At 42.1% G+C, this 22,807-nt stretch overlaps 1 protein-coding gene across 5 annotated transcripts in view; it reads right to left on the reverse strand.

Moving 5' to 3' along the window:
• Positions 1 to 22,807, reverse strand: part of SERTAD2 (SERTA domain containing 2) — a 126,229-nt gene that overhangs the window by 55,669 nt on the left and 47,753 nt on the right. For 2 of the 5 annotated variants that reach the window (XM_082249582.1, XM_082249583.1), the window contains exon 2: positions 15,791 to 15,888. The exons of 2 other annotated variants lie outside the window; for them this stretch is intronic. The gene's annotated coding sequence lies outside the window, so the exon portion shown is untranslated. Of the gene's footprint in view, positions 1 to 15,507; positions 15,604 to 15,790; positions 15,889 to 22,807 lie in introns of those variants that run through there. One more of the 5 variants, XR_014225016.1, reaches the window with a different exon arrangement.

Raw genomic sequence — 22,807 nt, forward strand, 5'->3', positions numbered from 1 at the left:
CTTAGTATTGCCATCACTTATACTTAGTTGTTGGTTGTAAACAGTCCTTTCTTTGACATGATGCACTCAGTGGCTTATGAAAACTGGGCAAGGACCTGGGCATACAAATTTGCCATAGATAGGTTAAACAAAGGCTTACAAGCTTTGTAAGCTTGTTAAAATATATTTAATTTTTTTTAGAGACTCAGCATCTACCATATTCACCCACAGGCCAAGCCCCGGAGAACATCACAGTGATTCCCAGCAGCAAAGCAAAACATCTGAGGAAAGGCAATTATCCTGCCACCTGTCGATCTTGATGAGACATCTGCCAATCTATGGCCAGCTGTGCAGATAAAACATCTCAGTTTTTTAATTTTACTTTTTAGTCCCTGAATTAGGCTGTACATATGTGACATAGATTCTACAAATTCAAAGTTTGCCATCAGCAATAGAGGTGAACAATTGATCAACAGATAAACACCTAGGGCAGTGGTCCTCAACCCTGGCCTACAGGGCCCACTAACAGGCCAGATTTTAGGTATTACCTTGGGGAGATGCAGACTAGAGTACTGCAATCACTGAGCAGCAAATTATATTACCTGTGATGTATTTCAGTTATCTTGAAAATCTGGCCTGTTGGTGGGCCCTGTAGGCCAGGGTTGAGGACTAGGGTATTGTGCACTTCTTGCAATGGATTCATGAAAAAGTAGGAATATTGTAAGCAACAGCAACCAGATGCTACCCTCACTCTTACATGATGTCTACCAGTGTTAATATCGTCGACTAAAACCAACTAAAACGTTTTCGTCGACTAACACAATTCAGATGACTAAAATACGACTAAAACTAAAATGGCATTTTAGTCTTAAGACTAAAATACGACTAAAACTAAAATGGCATTTTAGTCAAAAGACTATAACTAAAACTAAATCGAAATTTGCTGCCAAAAATTAACACTGGTGCATGCTCAAAGCATAAATAATAACATATTAGATTTTTCACACCAGGACCAGCAGTAGTATATAATGAGTTTGGAAATTGTAGAGAAATGCTTAAATAATGCATTACAAATTACAATTGAACTACACCCATTTGATTATAGATGACTAAAATGAGTTTTAGTCGACTAAAATGTAGGGCGTTTTAGGCGACTGAAATATACTGGAGTTTTAGTTGACTAAATACGACTAAAACTAAAACACTTGCAGAAGACTAAAATAGGACTAAAACTAAAATGCCATTTTAGTCCTAAGACTAAGACTAAAACTAAATTGAAATTTGCTGCCAAAATTAACACTGATGTCTACAAAGAATATGGGATTCAAGCAACATTTGATAACTTTACACATTTGATGCAAAAGTACAGTTCCAACATGATGTAAGGAATAGAACATGCATGTGGCAGCAACATAGAAAGTAAGGTGCACACCAGTTCCAATGCAACCACCATTTTAAGCATCAATGTAAAGAAGCCACCTAAGCGGCTCATGTACATGGAGACATGAGATTCTCTTTGATTTTCATGAGGGAATGAAGGAAAAGCAAAATCCGATCTCCAGCCAATGTATATTGATCTCAACTGCCCATATATGCTACCCTTAAAGCGCAACTAAATCTATAGATTTAATGGTTTCACAAAACCAAACTGGCAAGCTATCAAATGGTATCTATCATACTGGTACTGGTATCATAACTATTCATGTTACGAGGGACGCCGTGGTGCTGACTTGTTGTCAGCACCATGGCGACTGCAGATCAAACTGAGGCTAAGATGGCAGTGTCTTTGGATGCAAAGGATAGGAGGGTTTAGTTCCACTTTAAAGAATTGTCTCTTTACCTTAAAAGTGCTACAAAAAGATCTGGATTACAGATCCCCCTCCCAGTATGCCTCATTTACCCCTAATAAAATTCACAGAGAACTGCTGAGGTCCAATAACAACCTTTGTGGTTGAGAGTTGGGTCCCACCTCCTCCTGTAGGCCTCTACTGTTAGGTGAATCCACCCAACACAAGTATGTGTCACTAATTAAAAATTTGAGTAGAAGGGGTTGGGACCAAGTCTGACAGTATGTTAAATATTAGACTGTGGATTATATTAGTAACCCCCATTTACACTTGAAAATTGTTCTGCTTCTTTTCCGAGGCCTGACTATATTGAATCTCATTCTTTCTAATGGTTCCTGTCCACACTTGCATGCTCATTTGGCCTATGCTCACAAATGTACATGAGCTTTTTTTTTTTTTTTGAGCGTGTTTAAATGTTTGTGGTCCCATAGCTTTCAATGGGAGCACCTGTAAATGCGCAATACATGTAACTTTTCTCCTCCTATTGAACGGCTTTCTTTTTCCTTGCCTTGCCCAGGAAAACAAAGTCATGATACAAAAAATCCTTGATGCAAAAACCCCTATAAAACCCCTGTTATGGGCCTGAAGAAAACTGAAAAAAAATATATAAATCAAAACCACCAGGAATACGACCTGTTCAGATGAGAATGCATCCTAAATGTAATTTAATATTACCAGCTGTATAAATTTAAAAAAAAATGTTCAATAATAAAACTTCTTTTTTTCAGACTAGAGTTATTTAAATATAATTAATTTAATAAGGAATAAATAATAGTGGTAAGCTTAAATTCATTTCCAGAGAATTTTTTTTTTTTTTTTCTGGCTAACTAGTAAGTAGAATTGGAGAAATGTACTACAGGAATGGTTGTTTGCTTTGGCACAGTTTTGTGCTTATCTTCTTATTTGGAATTTTTGCATCTTACTTAAGCCCATTCTACAATGTGTTGGGAAAAACAAGGTACCTTTGGGGATAAGCGAGATGCATATGGGCTGTAAACCAGGACCAACATTCTGATCTAGGCAGGGTAAATAATATTTTTCAACGCTGTGTAACAATGAGGTGCTAAATTTGTAAACTGATGATTAGAGCTGAATGATTTGTGCCTAAAATGGCAATACGACGCCATCTGAGGTCATCACTTGCTTAGTCTCACTGTGACACTATGACATCATTACTACAGGCTTCCTAATCGTTTTTCTAACAGATCAAAATCTGAATATTGTGTTTAATACCTTCTCACAATAGCTGCAAAAGAAGAAAGTGGGATAAGAGGTCAAGTAACTGTTATTACACAGTGATAATGAAAACTATATACTGTATTTAAAGAAAACCATTCATTAAAATGAACACTACCACTGCTGGCATTCTTCTGAATATACAAGTTGCCTGACTGTTATGCTGACCCTTTGGTTTAGCACTTCAAGCCACTGACCCAGAACAGGTCTGCACATCAGGAAAGTCAGAAGGCCTTACATGTGTTCTTGTACACTACAGCCTGCAGCAAAAGAATAAAATAAATAAGCGTAGGGCTAGCATGACTGGGCAGACAGGGCAATCAGGGGGTGTTAGGGTTAACTAATTATTCTGTTCTGGGTCTCATATAATTGTGGTTCCAGCAGGAAGGAGGGGCTGTAAGGGGGGTCATCGAAGAGTTTTTCCCACCTTCCCAGTAGTCGGCAGAACACGTGGAGGAAGATCGTTCCCGCTCACCCGCCCCTACATTGGATTTGTTCATCGGTACGTGGTCTTCCCGTTGGCGGTTGGGCTCTTTGGAGGCGTTTGAAAAATAACCTGCTGTGCTAATCTGTTTAGGGACCCATCTAAGGTATGGAGTCACCTGTGGAATGGCAGTTAATGGTGGGTTAACTGGTAGGTTAAAAATTGGGAGGTATCTGCAAAATTTGGAGGTCGTCCCCAAGCCGGTGTGGTGCAGCTGGGGACCATGTAAGCAGTTACGCAGATACTAAGTGGATAATTGATACTTGGTGCCTCCAAAGATCAGCAACCTTATGTTTATTGCTATTGTATTAGCCAATTTTACTCCAACAATTACGTTTTTGTATTTTTTCTGTAGGCAGTTGGGGTAAAAGGGGTGGGGGGTTGGTTTTTTTGATGGATATGAGGTTGAGGATTACGTCTGGGGTGCCTTAGTCATGTGGCAGTGACTCAATGCAGCAAGGACTGACAGCAACTAGCAATTTGGAAAAAGTGCAGTTATTGCAGCCCACTTACTTTTCTCAATACAGGTTTACTTTAAAGAGAAACTCCATTAAAGTGACCTTCAGTGAGCGCATATTCTGAATTGTTACTGTAGCGTTTAAGATAAGAAAACCTCAGATATCACGCTTTCAAATGTTTGTTGTTTAATATTTTTGAAATTATTTTAAAGCTGAACTCCAAGAAACCTATTTTTATTATTATTATTATTCAGGATTTCTATAGCGCCAGCAGTTTACGCAGCGCTTTACAATGTTAGAGGGAGACAATACAGTTATAATACAATAAAATACAAGAGGATTAAGAGGGCCCTGCTCAGAAGAGCTTACAATCTAATGACCTACAAATCCTCCCTTGCAGTGGGGCTGCAGCGTCCATGTAAGTGGAGGATCAGGTAAGTAAATCCACTTTTAAAACTGAACTCTGGGTAATTTTTTTTTCTTTAATATGAAGTGGGGCTGTGGCAGCACAACATGGGTTAACTGCTCGTTTTGGTCTAGGGGTTCAGAGAGCTGAGATATTCTCATCTAATCCTCAATTCTTCCCAGCACAAGACTGGTCCCTTTGGTTCCTGCCCCTCCAGGGTCTAGCGGTCTTGTGCAGTGGACTGTTCTTAACGTCATCACACCCATAGACCAGCTCTGGACATGAAGACCTCCTGAACAGTCCACCGCTTGACGTGGTGGTCACTGTTTTCTGGAGGATCGATGGATCAGGTGAGTATACGTTCACCTCTACACAAAATGAGCAGTTAACCCTTACAGTGCAGGCGCAGCACCCCTGCATGGAAAAAAAAGAAATGTGCCCAGAGTTGGGCTTTAAGTCCCCTAGCCATAAATGAGCAGTTAAGCATTATCGTGTGGGTGCAGCTCCACTGCAAGGGGCAGGGTTTTTTAGGTTAACTAGATTTGAGCTTTAAAGATTACGTTTTTTAGATAAACTTCTTTAAAAATATCTTGTAATTCACTATAATGCAAGCTAGAGATAGATAAAAGGCCAGGAGGTTATCAGTTTTGTTATTTTTAAAACTTGGCCATGTTCCACTGCTGAATAATGCCCCGTACACACGTTCAGATTATCGTACGACAAACCTCGCTTTCGACCTAGTCTCACGATAATCGGATCGTTAGTACACAGCTTTCGACAGCCGATCACGACAGTTGGTCCAACAAAATCCGAAGGGACAAACCTGAAAACTTCTGTCGTACGACATCTTCTCGAACGATAATCGTTTCGTCAGTACAGTATTCGTACGCTAAAAGTCGATCGACAAATACCACGCATGATCGGAAACAGTAAGATATTCCGCAGTGGTCAGACGTATATACATCACTTCCGTTACGTAGCTATGAATAATACACTTGGTCAGTGAATCGTACGAAGAAAGTCGGATGGTATTTAGGCAGAGTTGCTTTCGATTTTAGTAACATACAACAATTGCGAAACTTTAGTCGTACGATTATTGTACGATAATCGGAACGTGTGTACGGGGCATAAGCATTCATCGCCCACGGGCCAGACTGACCCATAGGAAGAGAAGGTAGCCACCTATGAGAAGTGAGGCAGAGAAATGTCCCCACTGTAGTAATGGTACTTCCCACACTCCCAGCCACGCTCTGTTACTCCTCTCCCACATCCATTATTAGCGCAACCACTGGCTGTCAAAATGAGACCACTAACAATGAAAGCAAAAGAGTACCTTGATCATTATGAATTGCAAAAAATAAAATAAAAAGGATAAAAAATAATAATTATAATAATAATATGACATTTAGGTCAGTTCAAATAATCTATAGTGCTGTATACCAAGTCACTTTAGAAAGCATACATCTTTTTCTTCTTTAGAAAGCACCTACTTTTGCTGTTGTACGATCAACCATCCACATTCGAACAAATCTGCTTAACGGGATAACTGCTGCGACACTCTTTGTCACACTTATATGCTTCACTGATTACACTAGAAGCACCACAAAAACTCTCTTCCTTACAATTATGCAAAAGGGATGTCAAAGTCACTTTTTCTGAAGCCAGGAAGGACAGTTTCTTACTTTTTGTTCATAAGGCATCCCTGGTGAGCGGGTATCAAAGAAGTAAAAAATAAACTTCTTACTACGTGGCAGGCAGGCAGGCAGGCTTGTCTATGGAAGGCATTACAAAGGTCTATTAAAGGCCGGAGGCATTGGAGGGTCTCTGCGCCCCCCCCCTGGTCTGAGATGGGACACCCCGTTGATATGCTATAACCTGCCCGGAACTGAGGCTTTTCTATTAATAGAAATACCGGTCTGTCATGGTCTCTCTGGCCCTGAGGAAGCCATGAGCGAAACGCGTCGGCTTGCTGGGGACCTACATTAACCGCCTTCCACCTGAGACCCACCATCTCTCCCATATCGGTTTTGGTTTTTCCTTTATGGGTTGTATTTCTATTTAAAATGACTCTGATGAATTTACTTTAATTGTTGATATATATTGTATCCACATGTGCATTTTAGCTCATGTTTTTAACTTTGAATTAATAAAATGTATTTTTTGAATATGTTGGTTTTGTCATGATCCTTCTCCTCCCACCAGCCCGTAAAGCCCCACTTTCTTCTATCCTATTTTTTGTCTTCTTACTACGTGGTATCGAACAACGGCAGTACTGCATCGGATGTTCTCGCAAGTATCAAATGCCTGCTGGCACTGTCTGGAGTCTGAGGGTACCCTATTTCACATATTTTGGGAATGCCCAAAATTAAACAAACTTTTAACAATAGTAGCCCAATCTGTCAAAACAACTTTCTTTTTACATGATACCCCATTACAAAATACCAAAATTCACTCCTAAAACATCTCTAAACTGCAGCAAAGGCATGTATCCTGGCATTGTGGAAGTGTACCACCCCTCCAACCAGATCACATTGGCTAGCCAGGATAACTGAAATCCAACAAATGGAGAACCTTACCATGGTGCTAAAAGAGAAAGGCGAGAAATATTGGAAAGTCTGGACCCCTTTTTTCATTTACAAAGAACAGCCCCCCCGCTAGCCTCTCAGCAGTTTTTCCATTAATTTGCTCCACAGAGCTCCTCCAATATACCATGAGGGGCATCCGGGTCTCCTTTTGTCCCCTCTTCTTGACCCCCCACCCATTTTTTTATTTCCCTCATCTCTTTTCCTATTATTAATTTCTACCTTCTATCTGCTTTCTACCTCCAGGACCTAACTAGGTCCCAGAATTCTACTTTGTTAAAAAATGATTACAAAAATTAGTAGCAGTGTTGCTCGCCGATATTCGCGGAATGGACTCAATATAACATTATATAACTTAATGATAATACAACACAGATGTATTTTTAGAGACAAGCCCTGTTAACCATGTGAATATCTCGCCTTATATTGTGTGTTGTGTCATGGTTGTGAACTGTTGATCTGTGGAATGGTAATGCTGTTTCTGTGAATGCATGATTGATGAGCATTTCAAAAGTTTTATTAGCAAGTGGGCTGCTGCCTCCTGGGGTAGCCGATTTATGAAATACTGTGACTTTTTAGCTATAATCCAAATTTGGTTTACTGGACAGAACACACAATGAGGTTTTAAATATAAAGTATGATTTATGCAACTCTTACAAAGTATGATTTATGCAACTGAGTATAGACGTCCACATTTTGTGTTGAACAGGGCTATACTAGACTTCATGGTAAAACTAAACATATCCAAAGATGTGCAAAGACAGCCTTGCATCCAGAGGTATCTAAAGTCTTCTTTTTGTCAGCAAAGATTACAATGACACAAAAGCACAGAAAGACGGAACTGTAGATCAGCTCTGCATGGTTATACCCAATCACACAACAGAGTATTCTGAACAGGAGAAGGAGACAGAGGAAAGTGGGCGAAAGAGGAAGGAAGCTCTATGACGAGCTGGGAGAATTTCTATGCAAACAGTAGCCTGACTCAGGACTCCAGCTAGGTGTGCACAGCTGTTTAATACATTACCCAGAGTCTGGAGCCAAATGTATGTCCATAATAAATTTCAAACCCTACTACACCAGGGTGTGAGATCCACTAACTGCTTGTTCCTAAAGTGCCAAAGTTCCTTGGTCTACGAGAGGTTTATGAAGGATTTTGTATTTCTAATCCTTGGGCCCTTTTCACTCCCATCTGCTGAAAAAGTGACCTTTAGTTTGCCATGCTCCCCCAGGGCAGAGGAGTATATGTCCGAAGGTGCTCGTTACTGTTCTCAAACAATATGGATCCCATCTGCTGCACATAGAATTTCTTTTCAAAAGCCAGTCGCACACTGCAACCTGCTGTGAATGAGGCCAAAGGAAGACATTAGCTGAACACTTGATTGCAGTTATATACTGTACCTAACCCTGGCCTAACACTAGAAGTAACCCAGTAAATCAATCCCACTTGAAAAGAATGCAAAAGCAACACAGTATTACAGTGGGAAAACAAAATCGCAATATGGCAAATCTGAAGATGCATACTATCTAACCAAGACATGAAATCTCTAGGACAGCAGCATGACTATGTGGATTGGCTGTCAAGTAAAAGGCCTAAGAAGTTCCAAAAAACTAAAGACTGTCATACACAGCTGGAATTTTGGCTGATTCATGCCGAATTAGCCTGCAATTTGAGCTATGGCTGTCCCTGTCAGCACCACCCAGCACACACTTGATAGAACACCCTTGCTCCCTGTGCAAAATCAGTGGTCTCACTGCATAGGTTCGCCCCCCCCCCCCCCCAATGAGTCAAAGATATAGTTCTGCAATCATTAAAGCTCATGCATCATGTTAACTGGAGGGGGCATGTCAGACCTCTGCTTTACCATAGAGAGCAAAGGCCCTTTGGGGCAACTTGGAATGTTCACCAATAAAGAAAATAGTGACGCGGGAGACCCTTTATGAATATAGTGAATGACTCAAATACAACGATTTCCTCAACATGGTTTCACCATAAAACCAAAAAGGCAGTAACTTATGATACATCTGTAGAGGTTGCCGTACCCCATGGAATACGAACACACAACCTTCCATGAGCACAGATGGAGAATATAAGTAAGTTCACTCTCGATGCCAGGGGGGTTTCCAGTCCTGGTTCCTCTGCGGGGTTCTCAGGCGAGTTTTAAATCAGATGGGTTGGAAAACATAAAAAAAGGCTGTTGGTGGTTCAATTGGCAGTCGTTCCCGTTGTCAAGTGCCTAAAAAAGGATTGGGTTATCTGGTCTATTTTACAATGAATACAATACACCAAACAACTCCAATCCTTTTTTTAAACACTTGACTTTGGGCATCTCTGCCAACTGAACCTTCAACGGCCTTTTTTAGATGTCATCCAGCTCACCTGGTCAAAAACTCAATTGAGTTTAAAACGCGTTTCTTGGCTTTAAATGACCACTTCCTCAGTTCAATGTGATACACTAATGTTTAATTATCCCCGGTGTGCTATGCTGCTGGGGTAAATCGGTCAAAGACGTTTCCTTAAGCCGTGGCTGATTTTTAATGAGAACTGCCAGGCTTTGCACAGCTTTTGTTTTGATGCACTTGGAATGTATTTAGCAATTTTACACTAAGTCTAGGTTCACACATGTTCGGCTGCTGTTTGCAGTCAGTTTTAAAAAAGAGTCCGGTGCAGCTTTATTCACCGATTCAGGTGCAATTCAGGTGCAAACTTTTATGTGAATTCACAACTGAACCGTACTTAAAATCGCACAGGACTCTTTCCAAAAACAGACTGCAGCCGCCCTGGACATGTGTGAACCAGCACCATTGTAAGCCGGTCCAGGTCTCATGTTATTGAACTGCATCCGATTTGCATATATTTGAACTAGACCTATAAATTCTATTGAACTTTAAGGTACATAGTCACTTGTCATCAGCCAAAAATGTCAATATTGGACTATAATTTCATATTTATTTGGCACCTGCAAAGCCAAAGTTTATCTAGGTTAATAGTGACTGACCAGGTAAAAGAAAAAAAGAAAACCAGGTCTGATCATTGATTTCCCCCTGACAGTCCAGCACTGAAGTGCCTACAGAGTGGTCACCTAACCTGAACACAAACAGCAGCTGATGCAACATTCAGTTCAGAGAAGGAAAACAGTTTGGGCTCAGACAGCCTGTGTGATTGCATAACAGTTGGATGGACACATCATCATTGCTGTCAAATGGTTTAAATGATTTGACCCATCTGACTCCATATTCTCAGTACAGCTAGCGCTTGCCTTTCACCTTACCCAGTGTTGCTCTACTGCAGGGGTCCCCAAACTTTTCAGTATGAGGGCCACATTTTTATGTTTTACAAGTATTCACAGGCTGAAAAAAATCTGTTTTTTAAAATTAATAAAATTTAAAGTAATTGTAAAGCCTTCCTAGAAAAAAAAAACATGTTATACTTACACAGTGGCCCTGATCCTCCTTTTCTGGGGCCCCCCATTGGTGCTTAAGGCTTCTCCTCTTCTTCCTGCGCCACCTTAGGAAGCCACTTCCTGTGGGGGTGCTCATGTAGGCTTGCTCCTGAGCTGGGCTGTGTGTGTTTATAGACACACATAGAGCAGCTTCGCCCTGCCCCCCCCCCACTCTCTCCTCGCAGGATTTGATTAACTGCTGCTTCCTCTGAGCCTGTGTGAAGAGGGAGAGAGATACAGGCTGGCTGGCTGCAGATGGGCACAGACTCAGGTAAGTATAAAGGGAGGTGGGGGGCAATACACTTGACATGCAGAGAATGCATTAAGGTAAAAAATGTCCATTTTAAGTGAATTATTATGTTAACTTGAATTTGTTTTTTCACTAATCCACATGTTAAGAGTTAGAACAGTGGTCTCAAAACTGCAGCCCAGGGGCTGGATGCGGCCCTTTGCTTGCCTTTATCTGGCCCTTGGCGCACTATTCCTCCTAATGTTATCAACAATGGGGCACTATTCTTCCCAATGTTACCAACAATGGGGCAATATTCCTCCCAGTGTTACCAAGAATGGGGCACTATTCCTCCCAATGTTACTAATGATGGGGCACTAGTCCTCCCAATATTACCAATGATGGAGCACTATTCCTCCCAATATTACCATGAATGGGGCACTATTCCTCCCAATGTAACTAATGATGGGGCACAAGTCCTCCCAATGTTACCAATGATGGAGCACTATTCCTCCCAATGTTACCATGAATGGGGCACTATTCCTCCCAATGTTACTAATGATGGGGCACAAGTCCTCCCAATGTTACCAATGATGGAACACTATTCCTCCCAATGTTATCATGAATGGGGCACTATTCCTCCCAATGTTACTAATGATGGGGCACAAGTCCTCCCAATGTTACCAATGATGGGGCACTATTCCTCCCAATGTTACCATGAATGGGGCACTATTCCTCCCAATGTTACTAATGATGGGGCACTAGTCCTTCCAATGTTACCAATGATGGGGTACTAGTCCTCCCAATGTTACCATGAATGGGGCACTATTCCTCCCAATGTTACTAATGATGGGGCACTAGTCCTTCCAAAGTTACCAATGATGGGGCACTATTCCTCCCAATGTTACCATGAATGGGGCACTATTCCTCCCAATGTTACTAATGATGGGGCACTAGTCCTTACTAGTCCTCCCAATGTTACTAATGATGGGGCACTAGTCCTTCCAAAGTTACCAATGATGGGGCACTAGTCCTCTCAATGTTACCAATGATGGGACACTAGTCCTCCCCCAATTCCCAAATGTGGTGATGTTTAATCTCAGTAATGCCAGGTACCAATGATGGGGCACTATTCCTCCCAATGTTACCATGAATGGGGCACTATTCCTCCCAATGTTACTAATGATGGGGCACTAGTCCTTCCAATGGTACCAATGATGGGGCACTAGTCCTCCCAATGTTACTAATGATGGGGCACTAGTCCTTCCAAAGTTACCAATGATGGGGCACTAGTCCTCTCAATGTTACCAATGATGGGACACTAGTCCTCCCCCAATTCCCAAATGTGGTGATGTTTAATCTCAGTAATGCCAGGTAAATTCCCACTTCCACTCGCCACAGTTCAGCCCCCCTAACATCTGAAGGACAATAAACTGGTCCTTTGTTTAAAACCTTTGGATACCCTTGATTTAGAAAAACAGAGAAAAAACTTCAGTAACCAGAGTCCCTATCAGAACCCTCTTACATCAGAGTCCCCATCAAAGTCCCTCTTACACTGGAATCCCCCATGGTCCCCATCAGAGTGACCTCTTACTTCAGAGGACCGGTGTTCCGTGAAAAAACCATACCCGTAAAAAATCCATACCCTCGTCACTTCCGGTGCACCTACGTCAGCACCTACGTCATTGAACAGCTGAGGTCCTGACAAGTGCGCATGCACGGAGGGTATGGATTTTTCCCGGTAGTGTGTGTAACGTTACACTTGCGGCGGTTACATTAAAACAGCTCGTCTGCAACATGAGTCATCTCCGCTCCTATCCCTGTCACTTCCCTGATCTCGGCTAATAAATATAAAAGCGGATCACGGAGCCGAGATCTCCGTCATTTAGATTTCATACACCCGCCGCCGCTTTTACATTTACTAGCCGAGAACAGGGAAGTGACAGGGATAGGAGCGGAGATGACTCATATTGCAGCCCAGCTGTTTTAATGTAACCGCCGCAAGTGTAACGTTACACACACTACCGTGAAAAGTCCATACCCTCCGTGAATGCGCACTTGTCAGCTCCTCAGCTGTTCAATGACGTATCCGGGGCTGTGAGCATGCGCACTGCTCAGCTGTTCCTCACAGGAAGTGACGTGGGTATGGATTTCTCACGGGGTATGGTTTTCTAAGGTTACACCGGATAAAATCTTGCAGGGAGTGGGATTTGAGCCAAAGTTTAGAGATCCCTACTCTACTGTACCCGATACTGTCCATATAATCACACTCCAGGATTGACAAGTCATTTATTGATTATATTATCCCTAAACGCAGATATTAAAATAAGCACATACACATTGCATTTGTATATCTTTGTTTAAATAAACCAGCCAATATGGACCTAAATCATATATAAGCTTCGTGAAAATACAAGAACAAGAAAACAAACCTATAATTAAACGTTGCTGCCCGGCTATTTTTAATCCCAATGTATTAACAATCACTTCCTGTAGAACAGGTGATGTTGCTTTAAATGCCTTCTACTTGACTGTACACGAGCATGCACACTAAGAGCTCCACCAAAATAACACGCTCATTATTCATGACATTATTTTATTCCGCTGACAACATCAATTACAAGGTTACTATGTGGCATCATGACCACATGTACAATCACAATACATGCTGTGTAGGTTACAAATTTCAAAGGTCACAGATTTTAAAAACCTATATTATGCTATCTTTACAAAACTTTCTCTTAAACCATTTTATTGAATAAAGCATGGTAATGAAATATGAAGAGGCGTGGGTGAGATACTAATTGATATGTATTATTTGGAGGTGCCCTATGATTACACATTAGAAATACAGTCTTTGTGTGTTTTTAGAGTGGAGTTCCACCCAAAAGTGGGAGCTCCGCTTATCTGCTTCCTCCCTCCCTCTGGTGCCACATTTGGCATGGGGGGGGGGGTACCTGTTTTTGACAGGTACCCGTCCCCACTTCCGAGAGACTTGACTGCGGCGAGATGCGGTGAGGTTCCCCGAAAGTTCAACCCCACTCCTTCCCCCGCCGTTGGGCCATTCACAAAGCGCAGCGTGCTACCCTCTTACGGGCAATGGCGGTGGCAGCACCTGGGAGCCGATGGCAACATCAGCTGGGGTACCGACATCGCTGGATTACAGAACAGGTAAGTGTCGTAATATTAAAGGTCTGCAGCTACAGTATTTTTAGCTGCTGACCTTGTGATGTCTGTATGTTCCTATGTGGATATCTGCCCTGTGCTCCCGGTGTACTGTTAAAAAACCCTACCTCGTGAAAATTCCCTAACCTCCTCATTTGCTCGAAGCTGCGGAGTGTAGGGAATTTTCAGGGTAGTGTGTTGTAAAGTTACACCGCATCAGCTGTTGCCGCGGTTACATTAAAACATCTCCGCTGCAACATGGAATCATCTCCGCTCCTACCCCTGTGACTTTCCTGATCTCGGCTACTAAACGTAAAAGTGGCGGGTGTATGAAAATATAAATCTCGGAGATCTCGGCTCCGTGATTTATATTTTCATAGAGCCGCCGCCGCTTTTACATTTAGTAGCCGAGATCAGGGAAGTCACAGGGGTAGGAGCGGAGATGATTTCATGTTGCAGCGGCAACAGCTGATGCGGTGTAATGTTACAAAACACTACCCGGAGCTCTGAGCATGCGCACTAGTAAGCTGCTCAGCTGTTCAATGATGTAGGTGCACCGGAAGTGACGAGGGTAGGGAATTTTCACGGGTATGGTTTTTTCACGGAACACCGGGCCTTGGCACAAATTTATCATACGTACATCCTACCACTGGGAATTAAAGTATATAATAAAGACTCTGCTTTGTCCAAAAAATGTGCTAGAACCCACAGCGCTCTGTTCTTCTGGTGACCAGCAACTGTCACAGAGTGTGAATATTCTCACAAATATTCAGTAGTAAACACGCAGATCAAGAATGCTGTCAGTTCTAAAGATGTAGGTGTCTGGTTTGGTGCACGGAGGAATGTGTAATGTTTATTAGACACGCCTAACTCTTATTTGAGTCACATTCATTTTTACGGTTGTTTTCCTGCTTCTAGCCCCCTGCCATCTTATAGTCACCTGTCCACAATCCTAACAATTTATCGCTGGCTAAACTCAACAACCACTAAAGATTTGTGCTTTCTGAAGAGTTTGGTGTGTATTGCTAGAGAGTTTTTTTTTATTGGGAGGTTGCATGTGATCAGCACAGAGCCAATCAGCATTCTCCAGACAGAGAGTCAGGGGTCCTGCATCCTAATGGGACAGTCAGTGCAGAAAGAAAACTCCTCCTACAAGCTTTAACCATACACTCAAAGAAATCACAAGACTGCTATATACTGCTGATGATAAAAGGTATTTAGCAGTTTATTTTTTACTAAAATAACTGCATTTCCATCTTCTGTGTACTGTGGGAGACCAGATATAGTGAATTTCGATCATGTGATCAGGTAACAAAAGGTCACTGATAAATAAAATGCATTCTGGCTCACATTATAGATCCATATTCCCAATGTGTGAAGGCAGTCGCCCCAGCAGAGGGCTAGCCATCTCCAAGATACACATGCAGCCGAACCCAAAATACAAATGTTGCCTTGTTCAAGCCTTCAAGAAAAAGACTTAAAGAAGAAAAGAACTATTGATATTTCCTACTTTTATTTGGCTTGTGGAGGAATTGGCAGATTAGTACAAAGTTCTTGCAAACTAGGGAAGGAGACTGAGTATTTTATATTTGTGTGCAAAACTGGTGTACTGCGCATTGTTCAAAACGGCAATTATAAAGAGGATTTTCCATGAAATCTTATACCTGCAAGATTAGAATGCCTGCTACAGTTCTCATGGCTACATATTTATGTTACTTTGCTTTTAGAACACTAGTGAACAGAATTTTCCACTTGGACCAACCATTGTTCATCCTGTCTGAAGGGTAAAAAAAGCAAAAAAAAATTTATACAGTAAAGTCAATAGAAAAAATACTGGAAATGGATTAAAATAGTTTATATTGGTGGGGGTAAAATGCATATCAAAGTTTAAACAATATAATTGTATTTACATTTTTTTTAATTAAGACTTTTAAAAAAAGGGGTCTCTGTAAAGAAAAGAATACCTGTCCCGCCGCCTGTGCTGCCAGTGTTCGCACACCTAAAGAACTATGCGCGTTGAAGAATCTTCAGCATCCGATACTTCAGGGTGTGAAACATTGTTCTGCGATATAAAACAGCAATCTGTAGCTCTCAGGAGGACCATTAAATAGCACTACAGTACCAAGTACCAATTCAAATATTTAAAGTAGAACTCCAGCCAAGACTTTTTTTTTTGTTCGAAACTTTGTATTGCCACCTGCATCCTCTATAGGAAGATTTCTCTTTACTTCTTGTCCACAAGACAAAGGCAAGAATTCATTAGAAACCTCCCCAAAGCAAGGGAAGACCCTACATTTGACAGTTGTCACCAGTACAGGTGACCCTTTTAGAAGATATTCATGTCACTCCTTTTCTGGTGACTACTTTAAGTTTAGGTTTCTGGTCACATTTTGTCCCAGGGCTAGAGATCAGCAATTGAAATAATGAGGGAGGATTTCCCCAAATGAACAGCAAAAAAAAAACCTGACATGGGTCATGGCTTTCCCACACTATCAAAAACAAGAAAAATGTTTTGGCTGGAGTTCTACTTTAAATATAATATCTGCACACTCACACCCATCCTCTAATACAAATAGTGGGGATATTCAGCGCACTGCTAAACTTCTCCTTGTAGAGGATTGCAGAAAAAATATACAATCATGCACAAAATGAATACCGTGAATACACACATTTCACATTAACTAACAAGTCTAAAATTGTGTTAAATATATATTTTCTTCATGTACTGCATCAGTTATTGCTGATGAAATGAGCAAGGCCGTGCTGCCAACTGAAGACAAATGGTTGATGTCTAAAATTCCTGTTTCAGGTTGATTGGTACAACTTTGTTTTTTTTTTTTTTTTTGCTCACTGGTTAGCTGTGCATTCAGCATTTTAAAGTTTTGCTTAATGGAAAACATGACTAATGATATTTTTCAGAGCTCTGATTCAGTATGACTCAGAGATAAAGACTCATTAGCAAAAAGTCACTGAAGTATTAGAAAAAAAAGGGGATCCAACAACACCATATAAGTCTTTAGAATTGCTCTTGAAGGCCTGGGCCCGTTAAAGACAGTCTGATATCTATAACCACGCTCATGGTGAACACTGTAGTGCATATTTTTTGTAATGTGACATTAATGTATTACTCTATATCACATATGTCAAACATAAGGCCCACTGGCCGAATCTGGCCCTCCAGGCCTTGGTATGTGGCCCTCGCACACAGTTTTGCAGCTGGAACATGGCAGAACACCATTCCACCAGCTCCAGCTCCAGCCAGGCAAGGTAGGAGAGAGATATGCAAGGAAGCTTCAGGGAGGAGGATTGGGGTTGCACACTGCATAGCGCCCCTAAACCCTGCATTTTGTACACAGCACACCCCTGAACTTAACACACTCCTGAATCTTGCACTTCGTGCACAGCGCACTCCTGAACCCTGCACTCTGTACACAGCACACTCCTGAACCCTGCACTCTGTACACAACGCACTCCTGAACCCTGCACTCTGTACACAGCACACTCCTGAACCTGCACTCTGTACACAACACACTCCTGAACCCTGCACTCTGTACACAGCGCACTCCTGGACCCTGCACTCTGTACACAGCGCACTCCTGAACCCTGCACTCTGTACACAGTGCACTCCTGAACCCTGCACTCTGTACACAACGCACTCCTGAACCCTGCACTCTGTACACAACGCACTCCTGAACCCTGCACTCTGTACACAGCGCACTCCTGAACCCTGCACTCTGTACACAGCGCACTCCTGAACCCTGCACTCTGTACACAACGCACTCCTGAACCCTGCACTCTGTACACAACGCACTCCTGAACCCTGCACTCTGTACACAGCGCACTCCCGAGCTCCTTGCTTTTGAACTAATTTTGAAATGTTATGTGCTATATTTAAAAATACAGACCTATCCCCAGAAGACGCTATCTATGACGAAACACGTAGGGCGGCGTCTACGATGGCGACGTCACCACGCAATCCATACCAGATTGGCTGGTTCTCTGTTGGAGCCATAAGCACAGGAGATAGCCCGCAGGAACGCCGCAACATTTGTTTTTACATGCTGTCTTAATTCTTGGAGCCTGTAAATGCATTTATTTATATACCATTAAAAGTAATATCTTTTATTGCACTATGGGAGCGCCTTGTGTTTTTTATCTTTTGGGAATCGGCTGTATCATCTGAGTGGCTTTCATCCCCTATGATCCAAAAGAGGTCTAATGTTTCTATGCTCAATCAGACCACCTATAATTTAGTGGTCATTTAATCTGGTAAGCAGATTTAATTACTCACCTTGGGTGTGAAGTAACTACTTTCCCGTCACCCTTTATTTCTGCATTCTAAGGATTTTTTGGGGCCTCAACCCAAGCGAAAGTGGGACTTTATGGGCAAAAAATGATTTATGCAAGTTGTGATAAAACATATTTTATTCAAAAAATGATTATAGATTCAAAGTACACAGGAGAAATTGTACATACTGGGCAAGGAGCCCATGGACGTGAGGATGGTGAGAAAGGGAAAAGATGTGACATAATGTGAAATGGTGACTTTTGATGTTATTTTTCTGCTATCCATGCTTGAAAAGACTCTGGATTTGACATGGATAGCAAAAAAATAACATCAAAAGTCACCATTTCACATTATGTCACATCTTCTCCCTTTCTCACCATCCTCACCTCCATGGGCTCCTAGCCCAGTATGTACAATTTCTCCTGTGTACTTTGAATCTATAATAATTTTTTGAATAAAATATATTTTATCACAACTTGTATAACTAATTTTTTGCCCATAAAGTCCGACTTTCGCTTGGGTTGAGGCCCCAAAAAATCCTTAGAATACAATTACAAGGGATGTTGGCAAACTGTTTAACCTCAGGCTACTTAGAGAATCGCACCCCCACAGAACCCTTTATTTCTGCAACCAGGGCCTTTTTTCAGCGGGAACGTGGGGGAACGCAGTTCCGGCACCTCCAGCAATAAATGTATGTAATGGCAATGAGTGCTTGGGTGTGCTGGAGGGTCTATTGATACTGGCTGCTGGGAGATCTATTTTTGCATTGAGGTATATTGTTGCCGGGTAGGTTAATTGTTGCTGATGAGGGGGTCAATTGTTGCTGTGGGTGGGGGGGGGGCAATTGTTGCTAGGGGAGATCTACTGCTAAGAAGGAGGTCTATTGTTTCTGGCTCCTGGAGGGTCTATTGATGCTGGCTGCTGAGAGATCTGGTGTTGCTGCTGGGGGTCTATTGTTGCTAGGGTGGTATTTTGTTGTAAGGGATCCATTGTTGTTGGTGGGGAAGTCCATTGCTGTTTGGGGAATCTATTGTTGCGGGGGAGTGGTCTATTGTTGCTGGGGGGTCTACTGTTGCTGGGATAGAGTCTGTTGTTGCTTACTGAAGGGGATCTATTTTACTGTCTTTCTTGTTATCATTAAATTCTGTGCAAATCACCTAGTAGCACAAAATTATACTTGGTTCTGTATTATCTAAAAGGGGCAGTACTGGGAGGTAGATAGGAGGTGGAACCAATGGACAGTGCTCAGAGTGGGTAGGGAGCAGAAAGGATGGGTGACTCAGAAGGGGGGGAGTTCCTGCACCTATTCTATAAAAAGCCCTGTCTGCAACTATTTACATCTGTCAATACCGGTGGTTGTCTCCATGTTGTGACTACTCCTTTAGATCCGGCATTTTACATACTTTGGACTTTTTTCAGCAAAACTTTTTTTCATATGAATGTCTATTGTATTTCAAGCGCTGCACTTTTTGTCTGTATATTATTTTGGAGTGTGTATCTTTGCTCTTAGTGCTGGCAAATTTTCTATCCTAGCGCAGTGTTTTTTTTGCCATTTGTATATTTGAAAATACACTTGATAAAGTTAGTCAAAGCAATCATAACTGTATTTTGCAGACCAGCCATACAAAGTGACATCTTCCAGCCCTAGCTCTCAGGTGAGTGCGTATAGGAACCCCGCGCGAAGAGCCAACCGCTGACCACCTCCTAATAATACTCATTTCCTAATTTTCTTTCACTTCAGTACATTCTCAGTCATTGACCTGGAACAATCACCATCCAAATCCATCCAAAACCGAGCTTATCATTCTTCCTCCACCACGTGCCCCTTCCCCTTCCCCTGATTTCTCCGTTAATATCGATGGCATTACTATCAGCCCATCCCTGCATGCCAAGGTCTTAGGTGTTGTCCTGGACTCTGAACTCTCCTTCAAACCCCACATCCAATCACTGTCCAAATCTTGCCGCCTCAGCCTCCGCAACATCTCCAAAATACGCCCCTTTCTAACCAAAGACACAACAAAACTCCTAGTTCACTCCCTGGTCATCTCGCGCCTCGACTACTGCAATTCCCTTCTCATTGGCTTACCTCTACACAGGCTATCCCCCCTTCAATCCATCATGAATGCTGCCGCCAGACTCATCCACTTCACCAATCGCTCAGTGTCCGCTGCTCCTCTCTGTCAAGCCCTCCACTGGCTTCCAATCACCCAACGAATTAAACTCAAAATACTAACAACATCTTACAAAGCCATCAACAGCTTAGCCCCCAGCTACATCACCAGCCTCGTCTCAAAATACCAACCGAATCGCTCTCTTCGTTCCTCTCACAACCTCCTGCTCTCTAGCCCCCTCGTCACCTCCTCCCATGCTCGCCTCCAGGACTTTTCCAGAGCCTCTCCAATCCTATGGAACTCCTTACCCTTATCTGTCCGATTATCTGCTACTCTATTAGCTTTTAGGCGATCTTTAAAAACCCTCCTTTTCAGAGAAGCCTATCCTACCAACCCCTAACAAAAGCACCTCCATTTTCTCCATCAACCCATCCCCCACGGTTATTGCCTTTTGTTCCACTTGACCCTCCCTTCTAGATTGTAAGCTCTAACAAGCAGGGCCCTCTAGTTCCTCCTGTTTTGAAATGTATTGTAACTGTATTGTCTTCCTTCACATTGTAAAGCGCTGCGCAAACTGTTGGCGCTATATAAATCATGTATAATAATAATAATAATAATAATAATCACGCAACAAGTGAAGGCATAACCCCAGATCTGCATAATTCTTCCCCAGATCAGCATGACTGCCAGGCAGCTAGCATTTTCAGAAGGAGAAATCAGCACTGAATGCTTGCATTTCTCTCAGCACGTTGCCTTTAATGGAGCTGTATAGAGACATATGGTATGCAATCACTATCAGACTTCTGCCAGCAGTTTCTTATTCTGCTCTCACAATCCTCCATAAACATTTTTCAGCAGCAATACAGTCGTGACTTCCAGCAACAGGGCCTCTGAAGCCCAGGACAAAGAGCCAGAGACTCAAAATCAGGGACTGCTCGGTCGGTGAAAAGGGAATGTTTGAAGTACAACTGGGAAAAAAGACTAAAACACCTCCTCCAGGGTTACACCAGCATTAGGACCACTACAAAGCACACATTGCAGATACTGCTGGGGGCATTATCCTAAGGTTTGGATGTTGTATCTGTAATTTCATGGGGTTTGGTATAACATTAAACAGTTTGGTTTTGCTTTAAGTCTACTTTTCACACTGATCCACTGCAAAAACGCATCAAAAAAGCATATGCGATTTTTACAGCTTTCGCAGTGCGGTTCTTAACCACTTCTGGACCGGAAGGATTTGCCCCCTTAATGACCAGGCAATTTTTTGCGATTCAGCACTGCGTTATTTTAACAGACAATTGCGCTTTCATGCAACGCTGTACCTAAATAAAATTGATGTCCTTTTTTCCCCACAAACAGAGCCTTCTTTTGGTGGTATTTGATCACCTCTGCAATTTTTATTTATTGCGCTATAAACAAAAAAAGAGCGACAATTCTTAAAAAAAAAAAAAACAACATTTTCCACATTCTGCTATTTGACATTCCCCCATAAAAATAATTAAAAAAATATTTTTTTTTAACATTTTAGGCCAATTTATTTTCTGTTACATATTTTTGGTAAAAAAAAAAATCGCAATAAGCGTATTTTGATTGGTTTGCGCAAAAGTTATCACGTCTACTTCCCTTACGGGAAAGATTTATGCAATTTTTATTGTTTTTTTTTCTAGTAATGGCAGAGATTTTTAGCGGGACTTCGACAATGTGGCGGACAGATCGGACCCCTAACTGACATTTTTGACACTTTTCGGGGTACCAGTGACATTACTACAGTAATCAGTGCTAAAAATATGCACTGTTACTGTAATAATGACACTGGGCGGGAAGGGGTTAACAGTAACACAGTGGGTGATTAAGGAGTTAAATGTAATTATAGGGGAGTGTTTCTAACTGTATGGGGGATGGGCTTTTGAAATGATCACAGAGACCTGTGATCCTATATAGAAGGATCACAGGCGCTCTGTGATCATTCCAGAGAGAAAAACGGTCAGCTGTGTTTACAATAGCTGACCGTCCTTCTCTCTCAGTGGGGAACGATCGCGGATGCCCGGCGGCAATCGGAGCCGCCGGCCCCAAGGCATTGGAGCCCCCGCTGCCGAGTGGGAGCGCTCGCTCCCTAGCTGCAGGTGCGGGTGCTACGTCAGTTCGTGCAGGAGCAGCTGCCTGTCGCAGTAAATCGGCGGCAGGCGGTCGGGAACTGGTTAAAGGACACGTGACTCAAAGACTGCACCAAAAACCCATGGCGGGTGCGTTCTTGCTGCAGATTTACTGCATTTTTGCTATGTTTTCCATTGCTTTCAATAGGAAGGTTTAATGTGTTTTTTTAACTCCCCAAACAAAAACATGCTCTAAAAATGCTGCAAGCAGGATTTTTATCACTGCAATGGAAGCGCACAACCTCAGTGAGAACACATTTATTGTTTTTAAAGAGAAGCATTTTTTTTAGCTTTTCAGGTGCTTTTTTTTTTTAACGCAAAAGCGCTTGAAAAATTCCTCAGTATGAAAACAGCCTAAGAAGGAACTGTACTATAATCAGGGGGGTCAAACTGCAGCTCTGTATTAAAATGCCGCTATTTACAAAGTTC

The sequence above is a fragment of the Pelophylax lessonae genome, assembly GCF_965119305.1.
Source record: "Pelophylax lessonae genome assembly, chromosome: 3".
Taxonomy (NCBI): Eukaryota; Metazoa; Chordata; class Amphibia; order Anura; family Ranidae; genus Pelophylax; species Pelophylax lessonae.